Genomic DNA, 13,628 nt, shown 5'->3' on the forward strand with positions numbered 1-13,628 from the left:
TACTAGCACTGTGTTTTACACACACACACACACACACACACACACACACACACACACACACACACATCCTCTACTAAGGGGAACCTTGAGAGGGGTAGAAGCTGGAGTCATATAGACTGGTCTCCCCTTATTCATGGATGCCTGAAACCAGGGATAGTACTGAACCTATACATACTATGGTTTTTCCTATACATACACACATATGATGAAGTTTAATTTGTAAATTAGGCACAGTAAGAAACTAACAACAACTAGTTAAATACAACAATTATAACAGTGTACTGTAATAAAAGTTATATGAATGTGGTCTCTCTCTCAAAATATCTTATTATATTGTGCTCACCCTTTTTGTGATGCTGTGAGATGATACAATGCTTACGTGATGAGATAAAGTGATGTGAATGACACAGACATTGTGACACAACATAGGCTACTTTAAGGGTTACTTGAACACAAGCACTGTGCTACTTCCACAGTCAATCTGATAACTGAGACAGCTCCTAAGTGACTGTCAGACAGATAGCGTATACCATGTGGGCACACTGGACAAAGGGGTGATTCAAGTCCTGGGCCAGATGAGGCTGAATGGCAAGAGATTCCATTATGCTACTCAAAGCAGCACACGATTTAAAACTTTTGAATTGTTTATTTCTTGAATTTTTCACTTACTATTTTAGGACTTTAGTGGACCATGGGTACCTGAAACTGCAAAAAAGCAGAAATGTGGATAAGGAGGGCTACTGTACCAAGTCTGCCATTTTGAACCAGGCTCTTGTAAGAGTCTTGGAGTCTCAGAGAAAGACTTCTATATCAGTGTTGGTATAAAAATTGGTGAGAAGTGTTAAGGAGTACAGTGCTATTTTCTTAGTAGCTCTGTGAATTTTCTTTCCTTTTTAAAATTTTTTCCATTGCAGTTCACATTCAATAGTATTGTATATTAGTTCCAGGTGTACAGCATAATGGTTAGACATTTATATAATTTAAAAAGTGACCCCCCTGATAAGTCCAGTATCCACCTGGCACTATACAAGTATTACAATATTATTGACTATATTATCTATCCTCTATTTTACATCTCTGTGACTATTTTGTAATTGCCAATTTGTACTTTTTTTAAATTAAAGTTTATTAGGGTAACAATTATTAGCAAGTTAGATAGATTTAAGGTTTACAATTTTGTAATACATCATCTATATATCGCATTGTATGTTCACCACCCAGAGTCAATTCTCTTTCCATCACCATATATTTGATCCCCTTTACCATCATCTACTATCCCTCTCCCCCCTTACCCTCTGGTAACCACTAAGTTATTGTCTGTGTCTATGAGTTTAGTTTCTTCATTTGTTTTTCTTGTTCTTTTGTTGTTTTCAGTTTTATATATACCACATATCAGTGAAATCATATGGTTCTCAATTTTTTTCTGATTTATTTTGCTTAGCATTATAATCTCAAGATCCATCCATGTTTTTGCAAATGGCACTATTTCAACTTTTCTTATGGCAGAGTAGTATCTCATTGTGTATATCTATGACAACTTCTTTATCCAATCATCTATGGAAGGACACTTTGGTTGTTTCCATTTATACTTCTTAATCCCTTCACGTTTTTCACTGAGCTCTCCCATCTGGCAATGAACAGTTTATTCTCTGTATCTATGCCTCTGTTTCTGTTTTGTTTGTTTATTTATCTTGTTCTTTAGATTCCACATGTAAGTGAGATCATATGGTATTTGTCTTTCCTGTCTGACTCATTTCACTTAGCATAATACCCACTAGGGTAATCAATGTTGTTACAAATGGTAAAATGTAATTCTTTTTAATGGCCAAGTAATCTTCCATTATATACACATATATGTACCACATCTTCTTTATTCAGTCATCTATTGATGAGCACTTGTGTTGCTTCTATATCTTAGCTATTGCAAATAATGTTGCAATGAACACAGGGGTGCATGTGCATTTCCTCTTGTGACCTATTTTTTATTTAGTCTTACATTAAACTGTTATTCTGATTTTTACACCTTTACTTATTTATTCTTTCATATCTGCTAATACCAATTCCCCTCATTCTTCTTTATTTTTTAGTTATTAGTTGTATTTTCTCTCTAAATTATCTTGATTATTTTTATCACTGATACGATTTTATTAACTCTTGGTACATATGTAATGGAACTTTGACATGTAAAGATAACAATCAAACAATTTTATCATCACATTTTATTTTTCATTATGTAAAATATAATGTAAAAGTTAATAAATTGGGTTTATAAAAAATATAACAAAGATTTGGGAAGATGAAGGTATAAGACTTCATTATAAGGAATGGTATAGGATAGGTTAGATTTTTCAAACTTAAAAAGTCATATAAAATGTTTACTGTTTCATAAAGATTATAATAAATTTAAAAGTAATTTTGATTAAAAAAATCTCATTTTCAGGATTAAAACTTCTTATCCAGAAATATGAAAATCACTACATGTATTCAAGCTTCTCATATATCTTAGTAAAATTTTATATTTTTTTACTATAAACTCTGCATACATTCTGTTACATTATTTCAGATATTTTATATTTTCTGTTTCATATTAAGAATTAGATATTTATTTCACCATAATTTGTAACTGCTTTTATTAAAATATATAAAGTTTACTTTTGTATTTTTAAATTTATTTGGTAAATGATCCAGTTACTAAACTAGTTCATATTAATTTGAATATGTTTTATTGATTTTTATGGGTTTTCTAAGAAGAAACTTATAGGTAAGAAATGCTATTATAGGCAAATAATTTCCCCATCATAATATTTATGTCTTTCATTCTTTTCCTGTTTTTTTAGAGAAGCTAGAATTTCTAGTGGTGATTGTTTGCATTTTTGTTTAGTTCTTTATTCAATGATACTGTTGTTAGTATTTAACCATTAAGAAGGCGTTATTGGAAAGAGTTATTAATTAACTAATTAATTAATTGACTAACTAATTAATTGATAATCTCATTTTCCAACACAGATGAATATTAAGAATTAAGAAATATATAAAGTAAAATAAAAACCATTGATAAATTCAATGCAATCCCAATAAACATACTCGGTAATATAAATGACTGAAATTTATGCAGGAAGATTTCTTAAAAATAATAAAAAAAAAACTTTTACTAAAGAACAATAAGAAAAATTGTTCCTACTTGGTAATAAATATATTTGCAAAATATAATAACAAAACTAATTATAAAATTATGATAGGGTGTTCATTCATTCATTCATTCACTATATACTGACTGAAGGGTTGCTAGATTTAGCAAAAAAAACAATAGGACACCAGTTAAATTTGTTTTTCAGATAAACAACGAATAATTTTTTGGTATAAATATGCCTCATGCAATATTTGGTACATAGTTATATTTTAAAAATATTCATTGTTTATTTGAAATTCAAATATAACTGGAAGTACTATGTTTTATCAGGCACTTTAACAGGAATCTATATCTCTCTATATATATCATCTATATCTATATCTATATTTATATATCTATATCTATATCAATATATATCTCTCTATATCTCTATCTATCTATCTATATTTCTATCTATCTATATATTGGTATTGTACCCTGTATGCCAATGAGGTACAGAATGGTGAAAGACAAAATCTTCACCCTCAGAACTTTCACAAATAGCAAAAATGGATCAATGATATACAGCTCGAAAACAAATCTGGGTGTATCTGACTACCTAATATATAATATAGTATTTCAAATTAGTGGAAAAGCAAATATATTATTTTTAAAATGTCAATGACATTATTGGCTTTCCACTGAGAAGAGCACTAATAATATAAGAGAATATTTTTATGTTTTTAGCATGAACAAAGTGTTTCTAAACAAGATATAAAACTGAAAATATGCAAAGGAAAATATTGGTAGATTTTACATTAATTACATTTTTTCAACAAATTTATAAAGAAACAAGTAATAGATTGGTAGAAAATATCTGTAGCACATATAAGAATAGAATATTAAATATCAATATAAATTTATAAATAATCCCTACAAATCAAGAAGAAAAGTAAAAAATAAACTAAGAATGAGAAACTATACAAATAAAAGTTTTTAAACCTGTTAATAGTGAAGAAAATTCAAATCAACAATGACAAGTTGCCAGTTTTCACTTTGTAAATTGATAAGAAGAAGGACAAAATATGTAATATTGACAAAAATGTGGAAAAATGAGCACTCCAAGAAGTATTTTGGAAAGTATACAGTGATGTGGTACAATTTTTGGAGAACATTTGGCATTATTCAACAATATTTTGTTACCTGTACTCTGTGATTCAGAAATTTCACTTTTAGGAATATCACTTTCAGGAATCTCACTTTTAGGAATACCAAAGGCTTTATACATGCACACAAACATAAATTTCAGTGATCATAATTGCTACATTGTTTATATTAATAAAAAACAGAAACAACCTAAATAGCCACCGTTAGGAGGCTGAACAATGGTCCCCCAAATTATCAAGTTCTAATGTCTGGAACTTGTGACTGTTACTTTCTATGACAAAAAAGAGGACTATAATTTAGTTATAAATTCAATTTATAACTTATAGATTGAGATGTAATTTAAGTTAAGGATCTTGAGATGGAGAGATGATATCAGATTATCCAGATGGGCCCTAAATGCAGTCATAAGTATCCTTAGCAGAAGGAGGCTAAAGAAGATTTGAACATGCAAAAGAGATAGCCACATGAAGATGGAGCAGAGAGAGATTTGAAGATGCTGTCCTTGAAAACTGGAATGATGCAGCCAGAACTCAGGGAATGCTGGCAGCTATCAAAACCTGGAGAAGGCAAGGAATGGATTCTCCCCTTGTGCTTCCAGAGGGAGTGTGGGCCTGCTGACAGCTTTATTTTCAGCCCAGTGATACTGGTTTTAGGCTTCTCCAGAACTGTGAAAGAATAAGTTTTTGGTGTTTTAAGCCACCTCGCTTGTTTTAATTTGTGTTAATTTGTTATAGTGACCACAGAAAACCAATATACTCATGGAAAGGGCAATAGTTCTATAAATTATTTTATCTCCATACATGGGAATTTAATCATTGCAATAAATGGTGTGTCTGTATATTTACATGGAAATGTTCTAAGGTAAAAATTAGAATTGCATAATATTTATGGTATAATCTCATGTTTATGAAAAAAAAGTAAACCTGCGTGTGTATACATAAATATGGATATAGGTGCTTGTCTATGTTATTTTTAAATATAAATGCAGTATTTACTTATAGGAAGGGTGTAGGTTGGGGGGCAAAAAGGGGAATTGTCACAGTATCATATTGTCTAGGTATTTTGCAACATGCATATATTTGTAAATATTGTTATTATTTTTTAAAAAGGAAACATTTGGTAGGAATTTTCACAATCTACATTTTTACAGATTCCAAATATCCAATCTCTTAGATTACTTATTAAATACTTGTCTCCTTTACTATACTTAATGTTGCTTGAGAGTAAAAACTTCACCTGTCTTGTTCACTTTGGTCTCCAGAATGTAATGGACTGCTGCCATATATTATGCTCAAAAATATACTGTATATATATATATATATATATATATATATATATATATATATATATACATACATAATGTGTGGAATGAATGATGGACTATAACATCTATCAGTAGCAGCCAAAGGTGAGCACACCCATGAACTGACAGCAAAGGCAGGCAGTACCTTAAGAAATGACAGCACCTACCTTCGTTTCTTCAATTCTTTCTATCCAAAAATATGACAGCAGCAGCAGCTTAAGCAGGAAGATACACCCAAATGTCCCACCTCTGTTTCCATCAGATAGCTAGCTCACTGTCATAAGCTTGGAATATTTTGAGGGGATCCCAGCTGGTGCTGCTCTGATTGCAACGCTGAGGGCACAGTCTTGTCATTCAGAAGCAGTATGTTGAGTCAGTGCTTGCAGACACAGGCAAATCTAGAATGCCATTTGTAGAAACAAGTATGGCTCCTTTCCTGCAGAAGTTTCCAGGGCAGATTCCAATGTTTTTGCCATCCTTTCACCCCTGAGGAGAAGGGCTTGCTTGACTGAAGCCAGGTAGGGAACTGAGCCAGTTGACTGCCTTGAGTGTCCCCTACTCCCTACGGCTATCATGGACAGGGTCTGTGAGGGATGACTGCATGAAGGCGCTGGAGCATAATGAGTTGAAGGAAAAATTAGCCTGAAAAAAAATCCCTTAGCTCTCAAATGTCTAGTGATATTTATAGAAGTTGTGAGTTAAATTTCACTTCACTGATTTTGTCCTTTACATTGACAAGCTAGATAAGATGATCTCCTTTTAAATATTTTGTGTGTGTGTGTTTAGGTATTTTTCTAGCAGTTTTGTATTACAATTTAAAAATAGACTAGCCTATGCCTATACTCATGTTGGCTATGGTATTTTGAACTTGATTTCTGAGGCTGCTGACAGCTTTTGAAAGATTTAACAACTGGCAGCAAGAAAAACTCCCATAGAATCTGTTCTATGAAATTTCTTCTCCTTAAAAAAAAAAAAAAGACATGATTTAGCAGGTAATATATTGCAATAAAAATATGGTTATGCAATAATGGTTCATTAATATGACAAATCATAACATAACCTTTTCTATTAAATGTAAAAAGCAATTTATTGAAATGAAGACATCTTCCCCATGGCATATTTCCATAGTTGTTGGTTTGAAAGGTTTTCTTTTTATTATTATTCAAAACAGTCATTTTGATTTGCACAGGAGATAACAGTTGCTCATGACATTTTTATTTCTGCATAAACAGATTTCCATTTTGGCAAAGGTTAATACAGTAGGAATTTGTTTTTACATTTGGATATACGGTGATACCACTAGAGCACTTTGTTTGGGATGGAACCGCTAATTTATCCTTTATGCCTTTACGATCTTGTCAGTGTTGCTTGTCTCCCTTAGTTTTTCTAATCTAAAATAATCCCAGTGAAATCCTTTGATTGTCTGTTTGGACCTGCTCCATTCCTAAAGCAGGAATGTAATGGGCTTTATGGCACTTACTTGGGAGTAATTTATCCAGCAGCGTGACTATAGATACTTGTTTTAATAAGAATATGCTTTATGGTAAGTGGGGACTGCTATTTAATTAGCCAAAGGGAAAGTAGTTCATGATACAATCTGTTCCAATCATCTTGGACATTAAACAAAAAGTCAGGCTAAGTTATTTATGTACACGCACTTTATTTGTAGTTGCTTTGAGCAACCCTCTCCTCTGAAACTTTATAGCATTTTCTGAGTGAGCTGAATTGTGTGTGTGTGTGTGTGGGGGGAGGCTAGGGAAAGAAAAGGACATGAGAGCGCCCTATAAAATTTTTGAAAAAGAAACAGAAGGCTTATTTATTGCTATAAAGGTTGTGAGTACAGGCATACCAACTGGAAAACAACCAGAGAACTATGATTTAGCCACTGCCATTTGGTAGTTTGCATCTTTAGTGCATAGTTGGTGGAAGAATGTTGCAGGATGTTAGTAAGACATTATGGGCGTGTGTGTGTGTGTGTGTGTGTGTGTGTGTGTGTGTGTGTGTGTGCGTGCGTGCGTGTGTGCGTGTGTGTGTGTGTGCGCGCGCGCGCTCCTGTATGTGTCTTTCCTTTAGGTTTCCATTGCCTTCAACAGGAACGTGTTCCTGAAAATTCACAATTATGGTCCTTTTTTTATAATAAAAAATAAAATAAACTTCAGAAGTTCATGAATATCCAATCATTTTAATTCTTAGAGCAAGATTAAGCACATAGCCACATTTGAAGAAATCTTCCCTTCTTAATAAAACTATGATGATGAAATAATGGATGTAGGTGGTATTCATTTCTAGTTGGCCAGCATTTGGGGCAAGTAATCAACTATTCACAGAATTGCCATACATATGTTTTTGGATGGATTTTTAAAAAAGGAAACAAAATAGGAGACTACATTCCTAGGATATCACATCCCAAGTTATGATTTGCTCAGTGGTTATACATTTTCTTTCTCTCTTCCTAGGTATACACTATTCAGTATCTCACTGTTAACAGAAGAACCCAAGACCTAGCCTCTGAAGGCAAACCTGGCTCCCCTACATTTTATCCTCACAGCCTTGGGAAACATTGCTTAAACTGGAAGAGTCTATGTCTCTATGTGCCCTGTCTACTTTATAGTGCAGCGCAGGATCACATGAGCTAATATTTGAAGAGTGCCTTTTGTAAAGTGAATGTCTAGTATAAGTTAGCACTTGCTTGTAAAACTCCTTAAGCAAAAGATTCATTATAATCGTGTTTGCAGATCCTTGCGCAGGGTCTTCTATGTGGTTAAGGTTCCCTGAGTGAAGTCTGGGCGAACTGGTCTTCAACTCTCCAGTGGGTGTAGCTTTCAGGTCCTACTTCCTATATCTCTATTATTTGATCGATAATACATATCTCGATTTTTTTTTTCAAAGTGACTTTAAAAACTACAACTCAAACTAAAGAGCTTTAAATCACACAATCTGTCTCTGTCATCTAAACAAGTTAAGCACTGTCTTTACAATTGTGCTGTCTCTCAGTAGCCAGGCAATGAAGTGGCGCCTGAACTAGAGTCATACGGAGAATACTCTGATGGTCAGGGTCCTCCCGTAAGTCAATGTGAAGGGTTACCCTACATACACTATCACATAATTTTTATTTTACACCCTCAGTTTCTCTTTACCATCAGCAGGTTTTCTCCCTCTCCCTTCTGTTCTCCTGGGGAAATCTTTTCAGCTGCCTAAACAAAGTTCCAAGGATGGCTGCATATTAAGTCATATCCTAGACAGCTTGGGAGGTTACCAGAGGTTTTGGAATCATTCCTGGTTTCACAATGGACTGCTACATAGTTCTGATCATCAGGACGCAGGCGGTACAGTCACCTCATGAAATGCGAGCCTGGTTGAGCCTGTGTTTAGTACTTTTAACGTAAGAAGACAGAAAAGGAAATACTAAAGACCAAACTTTCCTTCAACTCTGTGGTCTCACACATCCCTCAGTGACTTGGAAACTTTTCTGACATGAGACAGTGTGCAGAGCGAGCTGGCCACTCCCCTTCCTCCTCCTGAAGATGTGTAAACAGCTGGTGCATGCACTCCCGCTGGCTGGAGGGAAGTGAATGCATGACTGATGTTAACCAAATATAAGCTTGCACCAGGAACTCAGAAAATATTACATGTACAATGTGATAAAGGGCACAGCATGGTTCATGATCATTTTAGGTGTTAAGTGTCAAGGGCCAAGGTGTCAGAGTCAATAATTTTTTAAAGGCTTTTTTTTTTTTAATTCTTATGTCCTTTGGCTACAGTTTTCTTGGCACTGCATCATCATAAAATTGGGGAAATTGTTGATTATGCCTCTCACTGCTTCTCACTTTTTCTTGGTTTTAATTTTCCAATTTGATTCACCGGCAAAAGTTATTTTTAATCTTGTCTTAAGAAATCAATGAGACATTATTTTTCCCCCAGCCCATGTTTGCAAATCATTGTCACTAATGTTAGCACGGGGTGGGAGTAAAAGTGAGTGTGAGCCCAGCTTCTGTTAACTATCTTTTGTCACTGCTTGTGATGTTCAAAGGTTTTGATTATGTAATAAGGAGCTTAGATACACAGTTCCGATCTAAATGAAGACATCTTGATTTATCAAATAACACTTAGGAAGAGCGTCTGAGTGGCACTAATCTAAGTGGTAAGTGGAATGAATTAAACACACTGTCCCTTGGGACAGTGTCAGCCTTGCTGATATTGAGGCTGAATAAGCCACGGTCAGCTTCATCTCGTTATATGGTAGCTACTCAATCAATCTGTTGACAAAATTGAATGAGAAATATAAAATACAACTGAAAATTGAGCACACATAGAGCATAATAGAAATAAATTTGATGGATTAATTTCTCTTTTATCATCAACTTTGTAATGCTGGAAGTTCTGGAATCCTCAGGGTTTAATAAGAGTGGAGTAGGTGCCTATCTCTACATCAGGATTTATGCTTGTATTTATTATTGTGGCATTTTCATGTTGTATGGCTTACTTTTGTCTTTCTTACCAGAATGCATGTTCCTTGGGAACAGATCTCACATCTCATTTCTTTTTGTAATCCCCAGCATCTCCTACAACCTCTACAACAGGATAGATGCTCCACAACTGCTCTACACTGGATGAATAGTAAATGAAAAATGAATGAATGAAGACAACTCAGTCAGGAGTAGAACCTATGTTCACTAAATCCTAGTTGGTTTTTCTTTACCAGGGTCACTTAACTCCTCAGACGGTAATCTTTCCCATATAAGTAAACTCCCAGAAAGAAAAAAATTTGCTATACTCACACTCAAAATGGGGGCCAACCTGAAACAGCTGCATTAAAATTGTTGTCTTGCATAAACCTGAGTGTCTTAATAATAGCAAATGCTCTGTTACCAGTTGGTGGGCTTGTATTCTTCCTGTTTGAGATTCCTTATTTTAGATTTCCTAACATTATTTTTAAAGGGAAAAGGAAGCCTATAAATTATGGGAATTAAAAATACTGATGATTCTATTTGCGTTATTGTTCATAATCATAACCCAGCTCTTATGGTTCTGTGCTAAGAGCTCAGTATATATGAATCTGAACTCCATTCTATTTGACTTGGTAAGACATTTTGCTATTTCTGGCTCTGGGAGGGCAACAAAAACAAGTCATTCACCAGTTTGAGAAGCTGTTAGAAACAGTCTTCATAAAAGGTAACTCCTTTCAAAGCACATGACATCAATTATTTCCTTTCTCTCACATCTGCCATGGAAAGTGAACTGGACAGGTAGCATTGTCTCAGAAAACTGAGGTGCATGAATTCATTTGTTTAGTCTTCATATAGGACACTACCTCTTCCTGACCCACAGAAGTTGCTAGATCTACAAAGCTAAGGTACCTTTCGAGTAGCTTACAACCTAGTCTTGCCCTTAGACTCGGGTAATGAGTGCACCTGCAGTAGGCACTGAGCTTTAGAGGGGCCTACCTGCTCTCCACTGACTTATTCTCTCCATGGGGCAAGAAGTCTGTGGGACTGTGGAGATGTGCTCAGCCAGAATTTGAGCCACCTCTCTTCTAGACCACATGTCTGGCACCTGAGACCCATAATTCCCTGCCCAATGGAGAAATCCCTGCTTCCTGGGCTTGTACAGAGCCTCTTCTCCAGCTTCACCCTTTCAAGGAAGAGCACACCACTAATCCCCAGGCCCAATAGTTTCCTGATGGAAAGGCCCTCAGGGCACAAGAGAGAGCAAAGGATGGGAAGAAAAGTGTGGACTTCTCCAGGGAAAAGTTAGAGGTGGGCCTGAGCAGGGAAGGTAGATAAATCAGCAATTATAACACTACCCATGGGAAGAGGTGTGATGGAAGTGAACAGAGAATGCTATGGGGAGACTGAAGAAGGACACATATCCCAGCTGGGGAATAAGGGTCAGAAAAAGAGTAGTTAGCAAAGTCTCTTAGAAAAGAAATTGGGTCATGGAAGCTGGGTTAGAACTATATGATGAAGGCAGAAAATAAATGGAGGACTTTTTGGGGAAGAAAAGATGTGTAAAGGCACAGAAGAGTAAAATCACTTGAAGACACATGGGCCTGCAAGTTCTTCTATATAACTGAAAAAAAAAACAGAAAAAGGGGGGAAAAGATGGACAATTATTAATATTTGGCTGCCAGCATTCATTCTTCTTTGTTATGGCAATATGACTCTGATTTTATTTGGATTCTCTCCATTGGGTAGTATTGGGCAGGACTAATAGGATGCCCTGTTTTCCATTAACCTGAGGACAAAAAGAGTGACAAAAAGACTGACCATTGCTGAGGTCCACAGGCATTCCCACGTGGAACATGTGGAGCAGTCATGCGACTCTTACCCTTGAACCCTCTGGAGTGCCTCCCAGCTCTGAACCTCGTTCTACAGCCTTTCTTTCCAACTTGCCAGCAACACACACCCTCCTAACAAAGTTGATTGTGGGTTAAGCAAGTCATAGTCAGTTTTAGTTTATTGAAATCAAAAAGCCCCAGCTGACATTAGAAGAAAACAAGGTCCTAATTATCAAAGGCCTTGAATGCCATGCTTTCATTGCCTTTATTTTGAAGGCAATAAGGAATTGTGATAAAGATAGTAACATGAATGAAATGGTTAAGTGACTCGCCACAATGTCTGGCCACTCTAATTTACCAACTTTGTAAGCATGTGAAATTCTACATGTATGTAATATGTGCGTATATTAAATGGGTAGCCCTAAGTAAGGCACCAAAAAATGATAGCTGCTATTATTCTTCCTATTACTGTTAAAGTAAATGTAGCCCTCCAAATGACTTAATTTTGCTCATGAGTGAATGAATACTACACTCATCACACTCTTTATATTTCCCTTTTATATTTAAAAAATAAAATAATAATTGTTACCTTGATTAAGATGTTTATACCTACATAAAAGTAGGACTGTGTATGCTTTCTTCTTTGTAATTTTCATATACTTTATTCCACATCCATGATATATTATACCTATACTTCATTTTTGTGCATAAATATTAAAAATAGATTCTTTAAGAATTAAGTGAGAATAAACTGGTTCACCCCGAAAACATGTATTTAGTATGACTTATCTGTCCACCTTAACCATAAATTAATGTGTTTTTAAAAAGATTTTTATTACAATATAGCTAACATACAATATTATATTAGTTTCAGGTGTACACCATAGTTAGTCAACATTTATATACCTAAAGATGTGATCAGCATGATAAAAGTCCAGGAACCATTTGACACTGTACCACCCTATCACAGTATTATTGGTGTACATCCCTCTGCTGTACATCACATTCCCATGACTTGTTTTATACCTTAAAATTTATACCTTTTACCCCTTTCTCCTTTTCTCCTTTTTAATTTTTCAATTACAATTGACATACAATATTATTTTATGTTAATTTCAGGTGTCCAGCCTAGTATTTAGACATTTATATAATTTAAAAAGTGATGTCCCTGACTAGTCTAGCACCCACTTGACACTGTACATAGTTATTACCATATTATGAACTATAGTTCCTGTGCTTTACTTTACATCCCCATGACTATTTTGTAACTACCATTTCTTAATCCCTTCACCTTTTTTACCCTGCCTCCAAGCCCCCCAATCTATCACCTCAACAAATCTAGTATCAATATGACACCATACATAATTATTACAATATTATTGACTATATTCTTTATGCTATACTCTACATCTCCGTCATTAACGTGAAAGAACCAATTTGTACTTCCTAATCCCTTCCCCTTTTAACTCACTCCCAACCCCCCTCCCATCTGGCAAACATCAAAATGTTCTCTGTATCTGAGTTTATTTCTCTTTTGTTTGTTTGTTTTGTTCTTTAGGTTCTACATATAAGCAAAATCACATTGCATCTGTCTTTGTCTGACTTATACTCCGCTCAGCACGATACCCCCAGGTCCATCCATGCTATCACAAAAGGAAAAAAAAAAACATTCCCTTCCATTGCCAAGCAATATTCCATTCTATATATGTACCACCTCACCTTTATCCATTCTTCCTTTGAGAGATATCCAGGCTGCCTGCACATTTTCATCA

The 13,628-nt window shown here is 34.9% G+C and overlaps 1 long non-coding RNA gene across 1 annotated transcript in view; it reads right to left on the minus strand.

Moving 5' to 3' along the window:
* The window catches only part of LOC109391941 (uncharacterized), a 75,645-nt gene extending 69,472 nt beyond the window's left edge, over window positions 1–6,173 (minus strand). The window contains exon 1 of the long non-coding RNA XR_002125957.1: window positions 5,747–6,173. This is a non-coding gene — a long non-coding RNA (uncharacterized LOC109391941). The remainder of the gene's footprint in view (window positions 1–5,746) is intronic.
* Between the last annotated feature and the right edge of the window lie 7,455 nt (window positions 6,174–13,628).

This window comes from Hipposideros armiger, unplaced genomic scaffold (assembly GCF_001890085.2).
Source record: "Hipposideros armiger isolate ML-2016 unplaced genomic scaffold, ASM189008v1 scaffold_307, whole genome shotgun sequence".
Taxonomy (NCBI): Eukaryota; Metazoa; Chordata; class Mammalia; order Chiroptera; family Hipposideridae; genus Hipposideros; species Hipposideros armiger.